Source organism: Microtus pennsylvanicus, chromosome 4 (genome assembly GCF_037038515.1).
Source record: "Microtus pennsylvanicus isolate mMicPen1 chromosome 4, mMicPen1.hap1, whole genome shotgun sequence".
Classification (NCBI taxonomy): domain Eukaryota; kingdom Metazoa; phylum Chordata; class Mammalia; order Rodentia; family Cricetidae; genus Microtus; species Microtus pennsylvanicus.
In genome coordinates, this window is record NC_134582.1 from 86418229 (window position 1) to 86434944 (window position 16716).

Sequence of the window (16716 nt, forward strand, 5' to 3'; positions counted from 1 at the left end):
TCACCAACGTAGAAGCTCACAGCCCATGGCTCCCTTCCTCGGAGATGTGTAAAATTTCACAAGGACATCTGTGACAGCTCATTGGGGAAGGGTTATTTACTACACTTTTGTGAGTCATTATGATGTCATCCCCCTCAAGAAGCAGCTCCAGTAAATTTGCTTTAATGAGGACAGTTTGGGAGGGAGATGATAGGTTCCACGTGTAACCTTGGAAGAAAGCACGGAGCGAAGCTGCTGGCGTGGGGCCGGGGCAAGCGGCAGCAGTTACGCATTGCCTGATCAGATTCATATTCATGTCTTGTCAGTTTACAGGGAGCCAAAGATTAAAAATAACATTTATTTCTGTTTTCCTAACTGCCTAAAAAATTATCCCAAGTCATTTTATTTTCTTTAGCTTGACTTTTAATCTTGTTTTAAATATGTGGCCTTTCAAGCAGGCGTAAAATATTTCCCAGCAACTTGGCAATGCTGAGTGGGACATTTTTCCCCTCAGCATTTGGGACGGAACCCCTTTCTCAGTAAGTGATCACTTAAACAGTGTACCACTGACCCACATCAGTTTTAGGGACACATTTGTCCATATTTATCATCAAAGGACACATTCCAAGACCTCTAGTAGATGCCTGACAGCTGAGAGGACCAAGTTTTACATATCTGGTTTTTCCATTGACATTATCTGTCCGGTGACGTTTAATTTAGAAGTTATGTACTGGAAGGCATTAGCAACAGTAGCTACTGGTAACACAGAAGAGCTATAATCCAATCCTTTAGAGATGTTACATGACTCACTCACTCGGGGTCTCTTGCTGTTCTGAGGATCTGAGCAGCCCTGGCATATGCTCGCCTTTCTTTATGAGGTTGGGAAGTCTCGCTGTTTGTCACTTTTGCTCTTTTCTCTCTGGCTTCTCCAGATCACCAGAATTGCTGCTCTCATAATCTAACCGGAGTGGGACAGAGCGACATTTAATTGCCGTCCTCAGAATGGTGTGCAAATCAAAACTTAAGAATTGCTCATTTCTGGAATTTTTCCCATCAATATTTGTGGGTCAGGGTTGACTTCGCGTAACTGGAACTGTAGAAACACGGGGTACAAGATGCTCTATTACACAGAAGCCAGGTCTTTCTAGAGCCAGACTTGGCGTTGTGGAGAGTTGATGGAGGAGCGTGGGAATGGCAAGACCTCTATCAGGAAAGGCACAGTGACACTGGAGAGTCAGGAAGCGGGGAAGATATTCAGATGGTAAAACCAGGGAATGGAATTGATAGGGTCTAGTGCTATCTCATTTGAGAGACCCTGGAGAAGACAGCGGGCGTGATGCTGGTGTGTCAAGTTGCATCATTCAGTGATGTGATGGTCTAAGGACCAGGTCTACTTTACCCACTGAAGCTGCCATTGCTCTGCTAATGACCCTAGAGCTTCCCCCTTCTTGTGTTAGGAATCATAGCCAGGAACCTCCCTCAGTTAGTTTGGGGTACTCTGGAGTGCCTGGGGGTCAGGAGTGAGTCCGAGATACCTAAGGCGCTGGCACAAAATTGGGCAACAAAGGGACAGCTTTAATATAACCCGGTCCTGACGTGGGTACTGCAAGTAGCAGCTTAATATGCTTCACTGACCTAAGATTGCTCATTTGGAATTTTTAGAACAATGGGAAGAGTTTGGTGTTCACCAAATTGGTACAGCGTTACCTTTCTGATTAGGGGCAGAGATTGGAAAAGCAGCCTTTCGTGGTGCTGCCCTCGGAGGAGTCCCACTGAAACTGAAACAGAACCGGGCCTTGCAAACTGTGATGAACTAGCATTGCCATAAGGAAATATCTGCAATAAACTAAAACGGCAATGTCAGGAAATGGGCCAAGAGGTCAGCTGTGCCACGCCCTTCCCCCCACCTTTGTGGTGATGGACCGTCTCCACTGAGAATGATTCATGCAAAGAAGCATGAGAGTGGGGGGTTAGGTCTCAGGCGAGCATTGTGGACAACTCAGTCACTCAAGTGATGGAGTCTCCAGGCGAGAAGACACAAATCAGGTAGGGAAGTTTATCACAGTCACGAGATGGGGGCTGTTAGAGACCCTCTCCTAACTTTATGACCCCGCAGGTGCTTGGGATACTCAGTAGTCTGTTCTTGGCTATGCTTTTATGGCACGCTCACATGCTTTCAACTTACTTGCTCTATCTAAGAGAAAGGGGGATTTGGAGGAGAACAGAAGGCCTCCTGAATATGATGTACCCTGGAGGGACTGCTACCACTAAATGTACATTGTGCCAGTTTGAAAAAAAAAGTGTAGCATGATTTCCAAAGAATAATTAGAAAGCCAAGGAAATAGGAGGCTTCTGGCTCTGTATCCTATATGCAGTGGTCCAAATGGTGATATTCATTAAAGAGATCCATGCTGGTTGGTGGCAGTCCTATGGAAAGCAGAGATGGAGATAGAACCATCGCAAACCGTGGGACTGCTGGTGATGGGGGGGCACTATGGACGGCTGCAGATTTAGAATGGGCAAGATATAAGCAGTAGATTGCTGGGTGCACCCCAGCCTCAGGTTCTTTTTGCCAGACATTAATGCACTGCCCTACTTTTTCCTAATGTTAGCTCACATTAGGAAAGAACTAATTCTCCTTCTGAGAATGTTCCAGAAAAGCTGGCATGGACCAACTCACAGAATACTGCTGGCTGCGCTGCAGAGAATGCTACTCTCCCTACTCTGAAACGTTTGGAAGAATTACATTGCTAATCTGTTTAATCTTGGGACCGAAGGGAAAGACGTTTAAAAAGAAAATCCACATTTAAAAAGTGTGCCCTCATTTTCTTTTTTCCTCTCTTCTGCTTCTTCCTCGCCTGGCTTCTCCTGTTGTCCTTCCTTGGCTTCCCTTACTCTGCCAGTTCCTCCTTTCACTCCAGCTCTCTGTCCTCTGACTTCTTCCCTGCCTTTCCTTCTGGATCCTCTTTGTCCTCTGGTCCCCTCTTCTCTTCGCCAAACCTGGGATCTCACACATGTTAAGCACACACACTATAACTTAGCTCTATTCTCGCCCTTTAGGACAGTATGCTCAGTCAGCGATCCATCAGAGGAAAATGGAAGCAAGCCTGTTTTTGTAGGTTCAGCACTGCCATAAACCAAGAGGCTTACCAGAAATTGTAAAGACGCTAGTTATCTGCAGGTAGTTTTGAGAGACAAACCCAAACAAAGGAAGTCTTATGACACTTGGAGGGTACACAGGTGAGGCCACACTGATGGGGTCCCTGCTAGAAACACTTGGAAGGAAAGGGAGTAATGGAGTAAAGCGAAATAGAAAATGGTTGGAAATGGGAACTGGATGATAATTAAGAATAATCTGAGAAGTATCCAATTTATCTTTAATGGCTCTGGGCTAGTGCAAGGAAAGGCATGTGAGAGATACGAAAGGCAGGAGGACCGAGATAGCTGATGGAGAATGCTGAACCAGCTGACCGGAGGGAGCAGAGAGTCTGGAAAGCACTGGAAACCGTGCCTTGGTGCCTGGCATTTTTGCTGACCTTCTTTGATGAATGCTCTGTCAGTGGGAGAGACAGATGCGGGTGGTGAGGGTACTCTGGAGTGCATTTATATAACATCCCTATCAGTGTTCTGGCCTCCTGACCTTTGAAGAATCAAAAGGTTGTGCTTCACCACATCCAGGAAGTGTGGTTCTTGAGTGAGACTGGGGGATTGCTCAGTGGGTAAAGCTCTTGCTGTATAAGTGTGATTACCAGAGTTGAGATCCCCAGAATACCTGCAAATTCTAGGTGGGTCCAGGGAGGGGGCTGCCTCTAATTCTAGTGCTCAGAAGGCACAGCGAGATTCCTAGTTACTTGTATCAGCAAGCTCTGGATTTGATTAAGAGGCCTTGCTTCAAAGAATAAGGTAGAAAGCCATCAAAGAAGACCCTCACCATTAACCTCCAGTTTCTATACTCACATGTCCGTCAGTGGACTTGCAGAGTGTGCTCACACACATGCAGATGCGCAAGCACACCTGCTCCTAGGCCACCCACACAAACGTGGGCATAAAAGGGATGGCCAAGTGTTTTAAAATTCCATTTTAATTTCTAATGCATTGTTAAATATAATCTACCTAATCAAAAGTCTTTTGAGGTTCTTGACAACCTTAAGGAGTAGGAAAAGGGGCTATAGGGCAACCATGCAGAGCTGAGTACCCACTGCACATTCAGAAGCACAGACTTCAGCATAGTGTGTATGTGTGCGTGTGTGTGTGTGTGCATGTGTGTGTGTGTTTGTATGTATTGAGAGAAATAGGATGAGTGGACTAGACTCAAGATCAAAGATTTTGAGGACTACTGGCCTGTACTCCTTTTTGTTTTGTTTTGGATTGAGACAGGGTCTCATGTACCCCAGGCTAGCCTAGAACTTCCAATGTAGCAAGGATGATCTTGGTTGTTTCCCCTCCTGTCTCTACCTCCCTAGCTCTGGGTGTCAGCCATGCACCACCATGCCTGGTTCATGTGGTGCTGGGGATCAAACCAATGTCATGTATTCCAGGCACCTTATCAACTGAGCTACCTAGCCAGCTTTGGCCCAGATTATGACTAAGTCATTCTAGCAAGTGTGGTCTTGTAATTTCTGGTCAATACCTCAAGGGTGTTCCCTAAATTTACCCCAACCTTTTAAATCCTTTTCGATCCTCGCATAACAGTCTTCTATAATGGAATGTAGCCTCCCAATGAACACTTGGGCTTATATATGGTGCATGCTTCTCCCTGTTTTTAAAAAATAAGAAGCAATATTTATCAGGCACTTTCCTTTAAGCCCATACTTTATTTACAGGAAGGCTTATGCAAGCTTACCAGCTTGATTGACTGTCTTAAAAAAAAAAATCCAACCCTTATCCTCCGTCATAGTATCCTGTCTGGCTGTTACTCTCCGAAGCTGTTTCTACTTATGTTTCCAAACTCATATGTTTTCCTAACTCTGTTTTAGACATTTTTGTGTGTTAATTAGTAGCATCTGCTCCTTATGTCATAAGACAACATGGTTTCCTCCTTATACAAAGTGTCCAAATTGCAGGTTAAGTGGTAGCAGCCTTGCTGCCTGAGCTAATGCTACCGTTGCTTATTTTTAAATGGCAATCACACACCTCTTCCTTGGGGCTTCATGTACTTTGGAGAGCTTAGTGGCTTTTGGTTGTGAAAGATTTATAAATGGCCGTGAGTTTCTTGCATTTTTTCTTAATTCTTTTTTTTTTCTCCTCCCTCCCCGATTCTAGTTCCTTCTGACTATGAGTGCAACCCCAACAGTTAAAACATGAGAAATTCAATCTGTTTCTAAGTGTCTGCACGGATAGGTCCCAGGACCTCTAGAGATACCAAAATCCCCAAAGCCCAAGTCCTACCACTAAAATAGCACAGTGTTTGCATAAACCCACACAGTTCCTGTCCTGTGCCTCGCATCATCTTGAGATTGCTCATACTGCCTAACGCAGTGTGAATGCTCCTTAATCTGTTGAGCTGTACTGCTTAGGAATAGTGGCAGAAAAAAAAAACCTGTAAATGTTCAGTATAGTTTCTGCCTGTGTGCATGTGTGTGTCTGTGTGCCTGTGTGTCTGCGTGTGCACACATGTGCCTGCTCATGTGCATACAGATATTTGTTTGAGATGGGCTCCTTTGCTGGAATGGGGGCTTGTGGGTTTGGCTAGATTGGATAGCTATTGAGCCCCCAGTAATCCTGATCCTCTTGTCTGAGCCTCCCCAGCACTGGAGTTATGAGAATATGTCACCATGCCTAAGTTTTTACAGGGGCACTGGCCATCGAAACTTGATCCTTTTGCTTACTTACATGGAGAGCTCTTTACTACCTGAGCTGTCTCCTCAGCTCCTGCCTGCCTTTTTTTTTTATCCTCTTTTAGCTGAATCCATGAACACAGAGCCCCACAGATGCTGGGCTGAATTCTGCTAGTGTGGATCAAAACCATGTTGGTTGTTTTGTGATGGGCTTCACCCTACTAAGTGTCAGAACGGTGATCCTTCAAACCAGATACACCTTTCTTCTGATGGGAGACCGCTCGGGATTTGAATTGAGGCACAAGTTAGAGATGGTTCCTCTGCCTTTCATATTCCGTATGTCTGTGTCAGGCAGCAATGGGGATGTCTTAATTCATTTCAATAGCTAGAGGGGCAATAGGCTTTGCATTTCGTAGAATCCAAAGGCTTTGAAAACAATTTGGTCCTCCTAGTTTTTACGGAAGCCATGTTGTCTGAGTCCTCCCTGGCTCTCTATTGCCAATTGAAGATTGTTTTTCTGCCATTATTATGAAAACAAACAAATCATGGTGGCCTTTTCACTTGGTATTTGATCTTTTCCCCACTCCTGTACAGTAGACCCTACCCTGCTTCAATTTTGCCCTCTGCGATTTTAGTTACTCACTGTCAACAGAATTTCCCCCACAAAAACATTAAATGGAAAATTCCAGAAGTAAATAGCTCAAAGGCTCCAATAAACTTTACTGTAGTATGCTGTTCTATTGCATTATTAGTCATTGCTAATATCTCGCTGCTCCTAATTCATACATTCAGATTATCATCCCGTGCTGGCTAGCAAATTGTCCACTTCACAGAAACTAGAATTACCTGGGAGATGAGCTGTTGAGCATCTTGTGAGGGATTATCTTGACTCCACTAACTGATATGGGAAGACCCATCTTAATTATAGCAAAGACCACTCCCTGGGACGAGAGGGGACTGAGCTGCAGCCCGTACCCATTGCTTTCTCCCTCTGACTGTGGAAATATGTGCTCATCTACTTTCGGCTTTTGCTGCTTTGACTTTCCCATGATGGTGGCCTATACCTGACCCATGACCTGAATAAACCCTTTTTCTCATTAGGCTGTTTTTGTCACAGTAATCAAATACAACAGACAAAGAAAATAGGACACATGGATACTTATGTATAAGAAGAGCTACATATAAGGGTCTCTGCTGTGTACAGTTTCAGGCATCCAATGGGGGTCATGGAACGGGGCTTTTGCAGATAAATGGGAGCTTGCATGTGTGTCTGTGTGTTCATGAGAATGTGTGTCTCTCTGTGTCTATCCATGTGCATGCGGTTATGTGTGGGGTGTATATACTTGTGTGCACATGCATGTAGAGGCCACAGAACAACCTCCGCTGTCATTTCTTGGGGCACTTGCTAACTTTTGTGGTTTTGAGATGCAGGATTTTTCACTGGCTTGGCACTTGCCGAGTAAGCTAGATGATGTGGCAATGAACCCTGGGACTCTCCTGCCTTCCTCCCCAGCACTGGGATTATATCACCATACCTCCATGCCTGCATTTTTTTTAAATTGATTCTAGGGAATTAATCAGACTCAGGTTTTCCTGCTTGCAAGTCCAGTACTTTAGAGACTCAGTCAACTCTCAGTTCCACTACTCCAGTTTAAAGGACAGCTTTTCCATGTAAAGGCAGGGCATTTCACCTGTAGGAACACACAGCAGAGAGACTGCCGTCTTTTCTATCAGCCAGGTAAAGTAAATGAAGACTGATAGGCCAGGTTAAGGATTTTCTTCAATAGCAAGCTAGTCCCCTCCACCTTCTTTGGCAGTTCCACAGATGATAGTCTTCATTTGGGGACGTCTCTGAAGAAATACGGAGGTCAGGGGCAGGTTGATGGGGATGTGCATAGCTCGCTCATCCCTCATGCTAAGGATGAGTTAGTGGCACTCTCTGTAGCAGGAAGTCAAAACTCCAAGCACGTGCATCCTAGATAATAGATAAGATTATCTTCCACCTATCAGCAAGATCTCATGTCCTAAGAGTCCATGACTTCCCAAAAACAGTGCCACCAGCAGGGGATGGAGTGTGCAAACACACACACACACACACACACACACACACACACACACACACACACCTATGGGGTCTATTTCAGACGCAAACCACAGCGCCCCAGCTTGGATATGGTGTCCCATGACTTTTGTTCGACTCTACGTTTCAGAAGCAAGTCACTAACTCTAATCTGCACTCAAGTGTCACCAAGGTGTGACTGTCAAGACATAGAGCCACCGGAGGCCCCTTGGAGGCTGCTTCTGACAGGCCCCCCCCCCCCCGTGCTGTGATTTGTGGCTCACGCCCTGTGTCCTTGAATTCAGATTGTGCACACCCACCAGTCTCCCTGGTCAGTTGCATTTGTAGAGATCATGTTTCCATTATAATATTTAAATATATGTAAAACAACCTGAATTATAAGTAGCAGTTAATTTTAGGGAATTTTCCTGATACATTAGGAACCAATTCTACGTAGGAGGCTGGGACTACTTTATTTGAAAAATCTATCTAGCCAGACCAAGGTTGGCAAACAAGCCTCACAGTAGCAAGGTTATTGTGCTTGGCTTATATTGCCATGGCACCCCCTGGCTATGACCCTCCAGAAAAGTATCCCCCAAATGCCTATGGAATTGGAAAGCATTCCGTAGAGCCCTTTACATACTCAGAGTCTCTAGGCACACGCTCAAATATGCCTGCTGATGTTGCTTCTTCCCCCACCCCCACCTCCAGTCTTGGGACTCTGGCTATATATTTTTTTTCTGTTCTGTTGCTGGCTTTCTTTATTTTCTTGAAAGAATCTCATGTGTCATAGCTCAACTTCAGAATCAATTTGTAGTCAGAGATGACTTTGAACTCTGGTCCTCCTGCCTCTACCTTCTGAGTGCTGGAACTGCAGGCATGTGCCACCATATCCAGTTTCTGCACTGCTGGGGACAGAACCCAGGGCTTCGAGAATGCTGGGCAAGCAATGAACTAACCAGGCTTCTGGTCCAGCCCTTTTATTTTGTGCTGACAGTGCCACCAGCCAGCAGACAAGAACACATTGCCAGCGAGATTAGATTCAAGCCTGCTTCTTGTTGGCAGGGTTAGCGCAGGGTGTGATGAAGAAAGGAAGCAGATGGGATTTCCTTTGTCTTAGGACTGAGGGCATGGCTACATGGTGGAGCACTCACCAGCATGCATAAAGCCTCAGATTGCAGCCCTAGCGATACAAACACATCATTTTTCTTGGAGACTCCGTGCTGAGGATACAGGACAGAGCCTCCTCCATCTATGACGTACTCAGCTATACCTCAGCCCTGACTTAGGAAATTTTTGCTTCAAAGGAAATTCATAAAGTTTTCAGAGTTGTTTTTTTGTCTGTATAGTTTCATTTCGATTTTTTTTAAAGACAAGGTGTTACTATTTATAGTAACACCCTAACTGGCTTGTTGCTCACTACGTAGCCCCGGTGGAGCTAAGTGAAACTCACAGCATCCTCCTGCCTCTGTCTCCCTAGTGCTTTCTGGGACTATAGGTATGGGCCCCTTATCCAGCTGGTGCTTTTCTTTTGCTACCAATCACAGTGCCTATAACTGGGGATCGACTGGGAGTCATGAAATGAATCATTTTTAACTCCATGCCCCCTGGGATGAGGAAAAATGGAAATTGCTGTCCCCTTGGATGAGTTCTCTCTCTCTCTGTCTCTCTCTCTGTCTCTCTGTCTCTCTGTCTCTCTCTCTCTCTCTCTCTCTCTCTCCCCTCTGTAAATACATAAGCACTGCTTCACCAGTCTCCAGACATGTGGCTTCAGCAGCCAGAGAATATCTCCTTTCACTACCCCAATCCCCAACCACCTCCTCACGCACAAATAGATTTTGTTCATAAACAGGTGACAGGAACATAATCCGGAAATGAACTTCTTTGTTAAGGACAAAAGCAAATCTGAACGTTGAGCTCTCTGCATTAATAGAAATGCGAGGCTTCTGCTAAGCTTCTCTGGTTCAAAGCCACTTGCTATCACATTAAGTGATTGACATCCTTCGGAGGTCAAAGGGCGCTGAGGGGAGCACAGCATTCCTGTAATGCCAGCCCTTAGGAGACATACTGGGCTACATGAGAAGATCGGGAGATCGGGACCAGCCTGGACTATAAGGCCAGGCTATGTCTCAAAATAAGATAAAATAAAAATTTAAAAAAGAAGAGTCAATTGACATAAGTAGTTCAACCCTATGTCTAGTCATAGTTCTGACTCACTTCCTGTGTATCTGTAAGATGTGCATGGCTTTCTCCAGGCCGGACGGCACATGCTCTATAGAAGTCAAATGAAGCTGCAGACATCTTGTCCAGTTCTCTAAGAGCCAGAGAGAAAGCTGGGAACAATGAAAACAAGAACAGGGAGCTCTCTTTAGTTTCAAGGGGGAAAAAGTTTACTATCAGCAAATAAAGAGACCAAAGGCCTCCTTTCTCCTCCAAATTCTGTCTCACCAAGACAGTTTTTCTTTGAATTTGCAGGCTTATCTTGATTTGTGTCACTTTGTTAGTACTATATATCAAGGTGGGGGGTGAGATATCGTTCATGAAAGCTGCTCAGAAAATGAATGGCATCCTTTTAACCCCACTTTTTGTGGGCGTTCATATCATCTAGAAAACAGAAGGACACTTTCGTTCTCCAGCAGATGCATGTCCAGACTGAGCACTATATGGTACTAAACTCTATTCACTTGACGGAATGTTTACCAAGAACCCCACACTGTCTACTTCTCAACGGTAGGAATTGTCTGCTTGAATTTAACCACAACCCTCCCCCCCCAGAAGTCCTCTTAGAAAACATTGACTGTTCCATAAAACAATAACTTGCTGAGTCTTTCAAAGGGTCAGTGATGGGACCAGGGACGTAGCTTGGTGGAGGGCTTGCTTAGCATGCGAGTTACAATGTGTTTGTCCCTGGTGTAGCATAGGCTGAGCAAGCTGCAATCCCAGCACTAGGGAGGTGGAGGAGGGGGGAATCAGAAGTTCAAGGTCACCCTTAGCTACCTAGTATGCTCAAGGAATACTGGAGGCCCTGTCTCAATAAAATAAACAAAAATATTAACTATCCCAATGACTTAGGGATGCGTGAAAGGTTACCTCGCCTATAAGTGGGTCATGTGATGACAGCTGTGTTGATCATTCTAGAATCCAAAATTGTAGAGTTTAACATTCATGCGGTGGCTAGGCATTGATTGCCTCAGCTTACTAATATTCTACATAAGAAACTGATCATGGAAGGCAGATCTGTTTACCCTACAACCAACTCTTTGGCTAGGGAAGAACTAATTTTATCCATACTATGCCCGTGGAGAGCCATGATATAAAGACCAAAACATGAGAGCTGAAACATGGTAAGGGGGTCCTTTCATGTGACGGGTTGGGGACCTCGGTCCCAGGTTGCCTCCATTTTGTGTTATGACCATCTGTTATTCAAGTTCCAGGCAAAGATATGGGTCATTGAGAGCCTCCTTTCTTTTCTTTTTCTCTCCCCCACCCCCAACCCCGTTGCTGTTATTGCTGTTTTGAGGTAGGCTATGTTATATACGCCTGGCCACTCTCAACTTGCAGTGGAGACTACACAAGCTTTGAATTTGTGGTCATCTTTTGGCTGTAAGGACTGCAGCCATGCACCACCGTGCCTGGTCTTTGTGTCTTTGCTTTGGAGACTGTCTTCAGCTCTGATGCCTGTTTACATGCTGGCTGAACACACTCACTCTAGAAGTGCAAAGAGCAGGGCAGAGGGGAGGCGGTCTCAGAGCAGAAGGGAGGGGCGCAGCACCTGTTGTCAGGATCTCTCCTCCAACACCCGGATTACAGTTGTAGTATTATGCAACCCTCATCCTCCCCAGTGGGTGACAACCCTCCAGCAGGCTTTCAAACTAGATAGAGAACAACTACTCTCCAAAGCTAAAACATACAAGCCAGGGTGCAGACTCCTTTGAAGGTGGCCTCCAAACTCTCAAGTGCACACTGTCAAAAAGCAAAACAGTGGGGTTTAACCATGATTCAGGGAAAACTGGAGAGCTGGGGACAAGAAAACGTTAATGCAGCTAAGGCAGGAAAAGAACTTTTCGGAATGGCTGCCCGCCAGGACACTCTCGTGTAGACATCATCAGCTGTTCGGAGGCAGGTGAAGAGGCGTGCATACCTTTACCATTGGTTTCATATCTACTGTGTACAGTACCTGGCGCTTTCCACCCTGGGAGGAGATGGTATTTATCAGGTTTATCTAGAGGCAGGTGGGGGAAACCCAGCAACTACCCATTTGTAGTACAAAATGGAAATTTCCTTTCTCTTTCATGCTATCATTTTTTTCTATTCTTAAAGCGCTATATGTAAAAGAAAACAATATTTTCTCAACAACCAGATGGTATTTTTTTGTTTTTAAATACAGAACCTCACCGTGTAGCTCAAGCTGGCCTCAAACTCCTGATCCTCCTGCCTCTACCTCCTGGGTACTGGCATTGCAGGTGTACAACGTCACACTAGGCCATTTTAGACTTTAACAGGCAGATGAGTAATTTTTTAAAAAACTAAACTTCCTCTACTTTCTAGTTATTCAAACCTGAAGAAGCCTTCCTTTCCTTCATACAGTGGGTAAACTTGAAATTTTGCAAGCACATGTCTACTGGAAAATACTATCTTCTCCTGTACGTCTGTCTTTCTTTCTTTCTTTCTTTCTTTCTTTCTTTCTTTCTTTCTTTCTTTCTTTCTCTTTCTTTTTTCCTTACTTCCTTTCTTTTTCTTTTCTTCGTTTCTTTCTTTACTTCATTTCTTTCTTTCTTTCTGTCTGTCTGTCTTTCCAGTATTTTAGGGTATCAATGTAGATGTGATGTGTGATAGCTTCTTTTGGGTGAGTAACATGCTTGTGTGACATTAGAAGACAGACACCGAGAAAGCCCAGGGATTTCCCCTGCATATTCACTAACTGCTTGAAGTGGCAATTTCCACTCTGACTTGGTGTTTGCTTTTGTTAAACTGCAGCATACTGGAGGAGCATGAAAGAATCTGTGTAGAAGCTTCAGAAGTAGGGTTCCTATAGACCCTGAGCAAACCAGAGTGGACTCCAGCCTGCGCAAATGAGCTTAAAACAGGAATGGTTTGGGGTAAGTTGTCCCGATGGACTTGGCATTTACATGTTTTCAGTTTCGTGTGTCAGTCTTTACTTGGCGTGCTGGGATATTTTAGTGAGTAAGGTGCGTAGCCATTTTCCGCATAGCTCAAGCATTAAGACATACCTGAAAATATTGTTTCATGAGAAAGAGCCAAGAAAGTAGCCAGATTAGCTTAATATGTTTATTTCTGAATTTTGCAGGATCATAAGACCTCAGGGGAAGGCGTTTGCCATTAGGGAAAATGAAACAAAGCAACAAAAACCAATAGTCGCAGCATAACCTCAGATGTCCACACAATGAATGGTCTGTGTGGTCCATGGCTCCATTTAGCTGAATGCATAAGGGTTTCATGAGTCAGACAGAGGAGGTCTAGCTACCTGGTGAGACTCTTAATCTGTAATCAGTATTGGAGCAGGCAAGGTGGAGTTACTGGGAGTTTCCAGATCATTTTCAACAAAAGCTTATTGAGTCATTTTTTAAAAGGTGGCACAATGTAGTTATTTGAAAGAAATACATAGTGTGTAAAGTCAGTCAGGATAATTAGTATTGTCTTCAAAAACTCTGGTCGGTTTTCATGTTGGCAACCTTTTCCAGTTCTCTCTAGAATTTATAATTAGCTGTTTGTGGAATACAGTGACCCTCCTGATACACCTTAGTCCTTCTGCTTATTGGTGGTCTTGGTCCCCTAAGTGACAAGCTTGGTCTAAGAGTTACAGCCCAAACATTCCAAACTTTAAATACATGATTTAAAAAAAATACAAATTATATTCTCAACAAATACAGCTTTCTCAGGATGCCTTCTTGGCTTCATTAATGGTATTTCCTGGAAACACTCCTCAAATGCAAGCCCTGTTCATCCTCATATGTGGTCAAGGGCATTGGGAGAAGGTACCACTTGCTATGACTGGCTTGTAGAAGTGTATGTGCCAGCATGATTTCCCTGGACTCCTGCAAATTGAAAGCTCAATCTAGTACCATTAAATAATCAGTAGTCTTCAGTTCTCTTCAGTGGAATTTACTGTGTGCCTGGGGCAAACTATCATTTGCAGCGAGTGAGAGAGGTCATTCGCCTAGCCAGGGTGGAAGAAAAGGTCCAGCCCCTGGGGGACTCTTATCTCCATTGTCTTTTGGTGAAGCAGGACTTTCAGATTCTGTAGTTAATAATTTAATTCCTTTGCGACATTAATAAAGGAGTGTTTCATGAATTTTATATTAAAATAAAGCAAGACTAGGTTTTTTACATTCTTGTCTGTTTTCTTCCTCCATCGAGGCCCTAGATTATTATCTCTCTGTAACTGACTGAGTACAAGATCCTTCACTCTGTGGAGCCCCACACTTTGTTTTCCATTGAGAAGAATGTATTGGCTTTCTTTCTTACTAAACATCTCCTTCCTGAAGCTGAGCTGTGCACAGCAGTTTAAATGATGGTCACATGTCACTCTCGTTAGCAGCTGTCTGCCTTTGAGCGAGCAGCACAGTATTTGGGTTTCAGAGCATCGTTTTCTCTCTCTAACAAATGTTAAGATATGAGATGCAGGAAACCACATGAATTCAGCGGAGTGACACGGCAAACTCGGTGTGATCTGGGGATGCTAGGTTATGAGTGTTCCAGAGAGCATGTGGCCTTTCTGTCTGCTGGGGTACCCTAGCCCCTATCTCTTTCTGCATATGTCTACTGTGTGTATGGGCTATGGTGAATCACAAACCCACTGAAGACATAGCCGGGGGCTTTCTATAGACAAAGCTTGCCTATCAGAAATCCAAGCTCCCCTCATAAGTTCTCAGGTCTCGACTCAGTGTACCTGCCCTCTTGAGGAGTGTCTTTGACACCCACAGGTTCTGCATTAGAGCTATGTGTTTGCTGTCACCCCACTTGAGTTTCCGACTTCTGCTATAGGACAGCACCCAGATCATACTCCAATGTTTCTCAGTGGTGGTCTCATCTCTGGGCCTCCTGCATCTGATTCACCAGGATGTGGTTGTCATAGACACAGTGCCACCAGGCCTAAGGAATCAGAGTCTCTGGGGGATGTAGAGCTCAGAAGGCTCGTCCCACCTCTTTGCCTACTGAAGTTTAGAAAAACTATCTAGAGACTGTGAGCATTGTCCTTGGCCTCTTGCCCACAGCAAAGGGTGCAGGGTCCGAGTACAAGGAAGGTTCCCAGGAAATGCTCTCTTGTCGATGTAGGCAGCAACCACCGTGAGATTCACATTTACTTTGATTGCCTCACCTTTGCGGGATGGAAAATCATCCTTGTCTATGAACTCTCAGAACCCAGTTCCAGCTAAACACACAAAGCACCCACTTTTCCGGGCCTTCAATGTTTCTTTCCTCTGTCCCTTGAAATGGCAACAGCTTCAACTGAGGTCTGATATAGGGGACATCGGCTCTGTGCTGGGCAGCTGGAGGAAAGCCACAAAAGACCAGCCATCTCCCAAGGCCACATCAGCTGCCCTTGGCGGTTTATTCCAAGTGCCATTTCTTTCAGCTGTTGGAACTTGCAAGTGGTCAGTTTGGGTGGTGAGAGCGGTACCCTGTCACTGGAAAGGACAAAGTTAAGCCTTAGTGGCCACACATCAAAGCTCCACGGGGCTAGTGGCAGACTCGGCAGACTCTGGTTTGAATCGCATGTTAACAGATTGCAGTGGTGACATTTGACTCCTCTGTCCCTCTTCCACCTGCTCCGCCCCCCATTCTGGAACCATGGGGGCAGTCAACTTGACTTGGCTTGATTCCAAAGAAATCTGTGATATCCGTGCTTCTGGCAGAACTCCCCAACAGTCTGCATGCAGCCCTGGTGGGTATATCTTACAGAAGAACATATAATGGTCTCCTTATTCTAGGAAGGGATGAGTTGGGGCCATCAGGATGGATACACCTGTTGAGATAACCATTGCTGAGCAGGTATAGAGAAAAGTAAACTCTGTTTCTCCTACCATCTATTACAATACAGAACACATCTGTGAGGAATACGTGGATAAGATCCTGGAGGTGAGGGCTCAGTCCTGTAGTGATGTTTACGTCACAGTGGGTTATTTAATTGGAGCTGCTGGTCCACCAGATGTAAGGTGTGTGTGTGGGGGGGAGAGTTCCTTGGACTTCCTCCCTGGGTTTGAATGAATTTACTAGACTGACACACAGAATTCAAACAAATACTTCTTTACAGCTATAGCGCTACTGTATGCCACTGCTGAATCATACTGTTGTAAGTGGTGTCGCAAAGGATACGGGCGAACAGCAGGACAAAGAGCTGTAAAATCAGGTGAAAGAGTAAGGGGCAGAGCCTCAACATTCTCTGGGCAGGCTAATCTCTGGGATCCTCCTAATGTCTCAATGCTTCACAGACTCTGCCTCTTTGAGCTTTTAAGGAAGCCTTGCTGCCTGAGCACACTCGGTAAACTCACTGGCATCAGATGATCAACACAGTCTTCTCTTCCTCCTCCCAGAGAGTGGGGGAGAAGCTAACTGACCTAACCCTCAAATCTCGCCTCAGTATGTTCTGTACTGAAGCTGTGGGATATCTAGGATCAGTCAGTTAATTCCAGAATCAAAAGAGACTTATTACTTCCAAGAATTTTAAAAGTTGTAAGCCAGGAAATGGAGACAAACAGCAAATATATATTTCACAATATCATAATGACCAAATGCATCTATCTATCTATCTGTCTGTCTATCTATCTATCTATCATTTATTTTGATGCTGGTGTTGTGCTACATACCCATAATCCCAGTGTTGAGGAGACTGAGACAGAGGATAGCTTGGGATATGTAGTTAAGATCAGGTTTGAAATT

General features: G+C 44.7%; 1 protein-coding gene across 2 annotated transcripts in view; it reads left to right on the plus strand.

The window, feature by feature from the left end:
* Atxn1 (ataxin 1) overlaps positions 1-16716 on the plus strand; it is a 382307-nt gene that overhangs the window by 94461 nt on the left and 271130 nt on the right. For both annotated transcript variants that reach the window (XM_075969766.1, XM_075969767.1), the window contains exon 3: positions 12793-12914. The gene's annotated coding sequence lies outside the window, so the exon portion shown is untranslated. The remainder of the gene's footprint in view (positions 1-12792; positions 12915-16716) is intronic.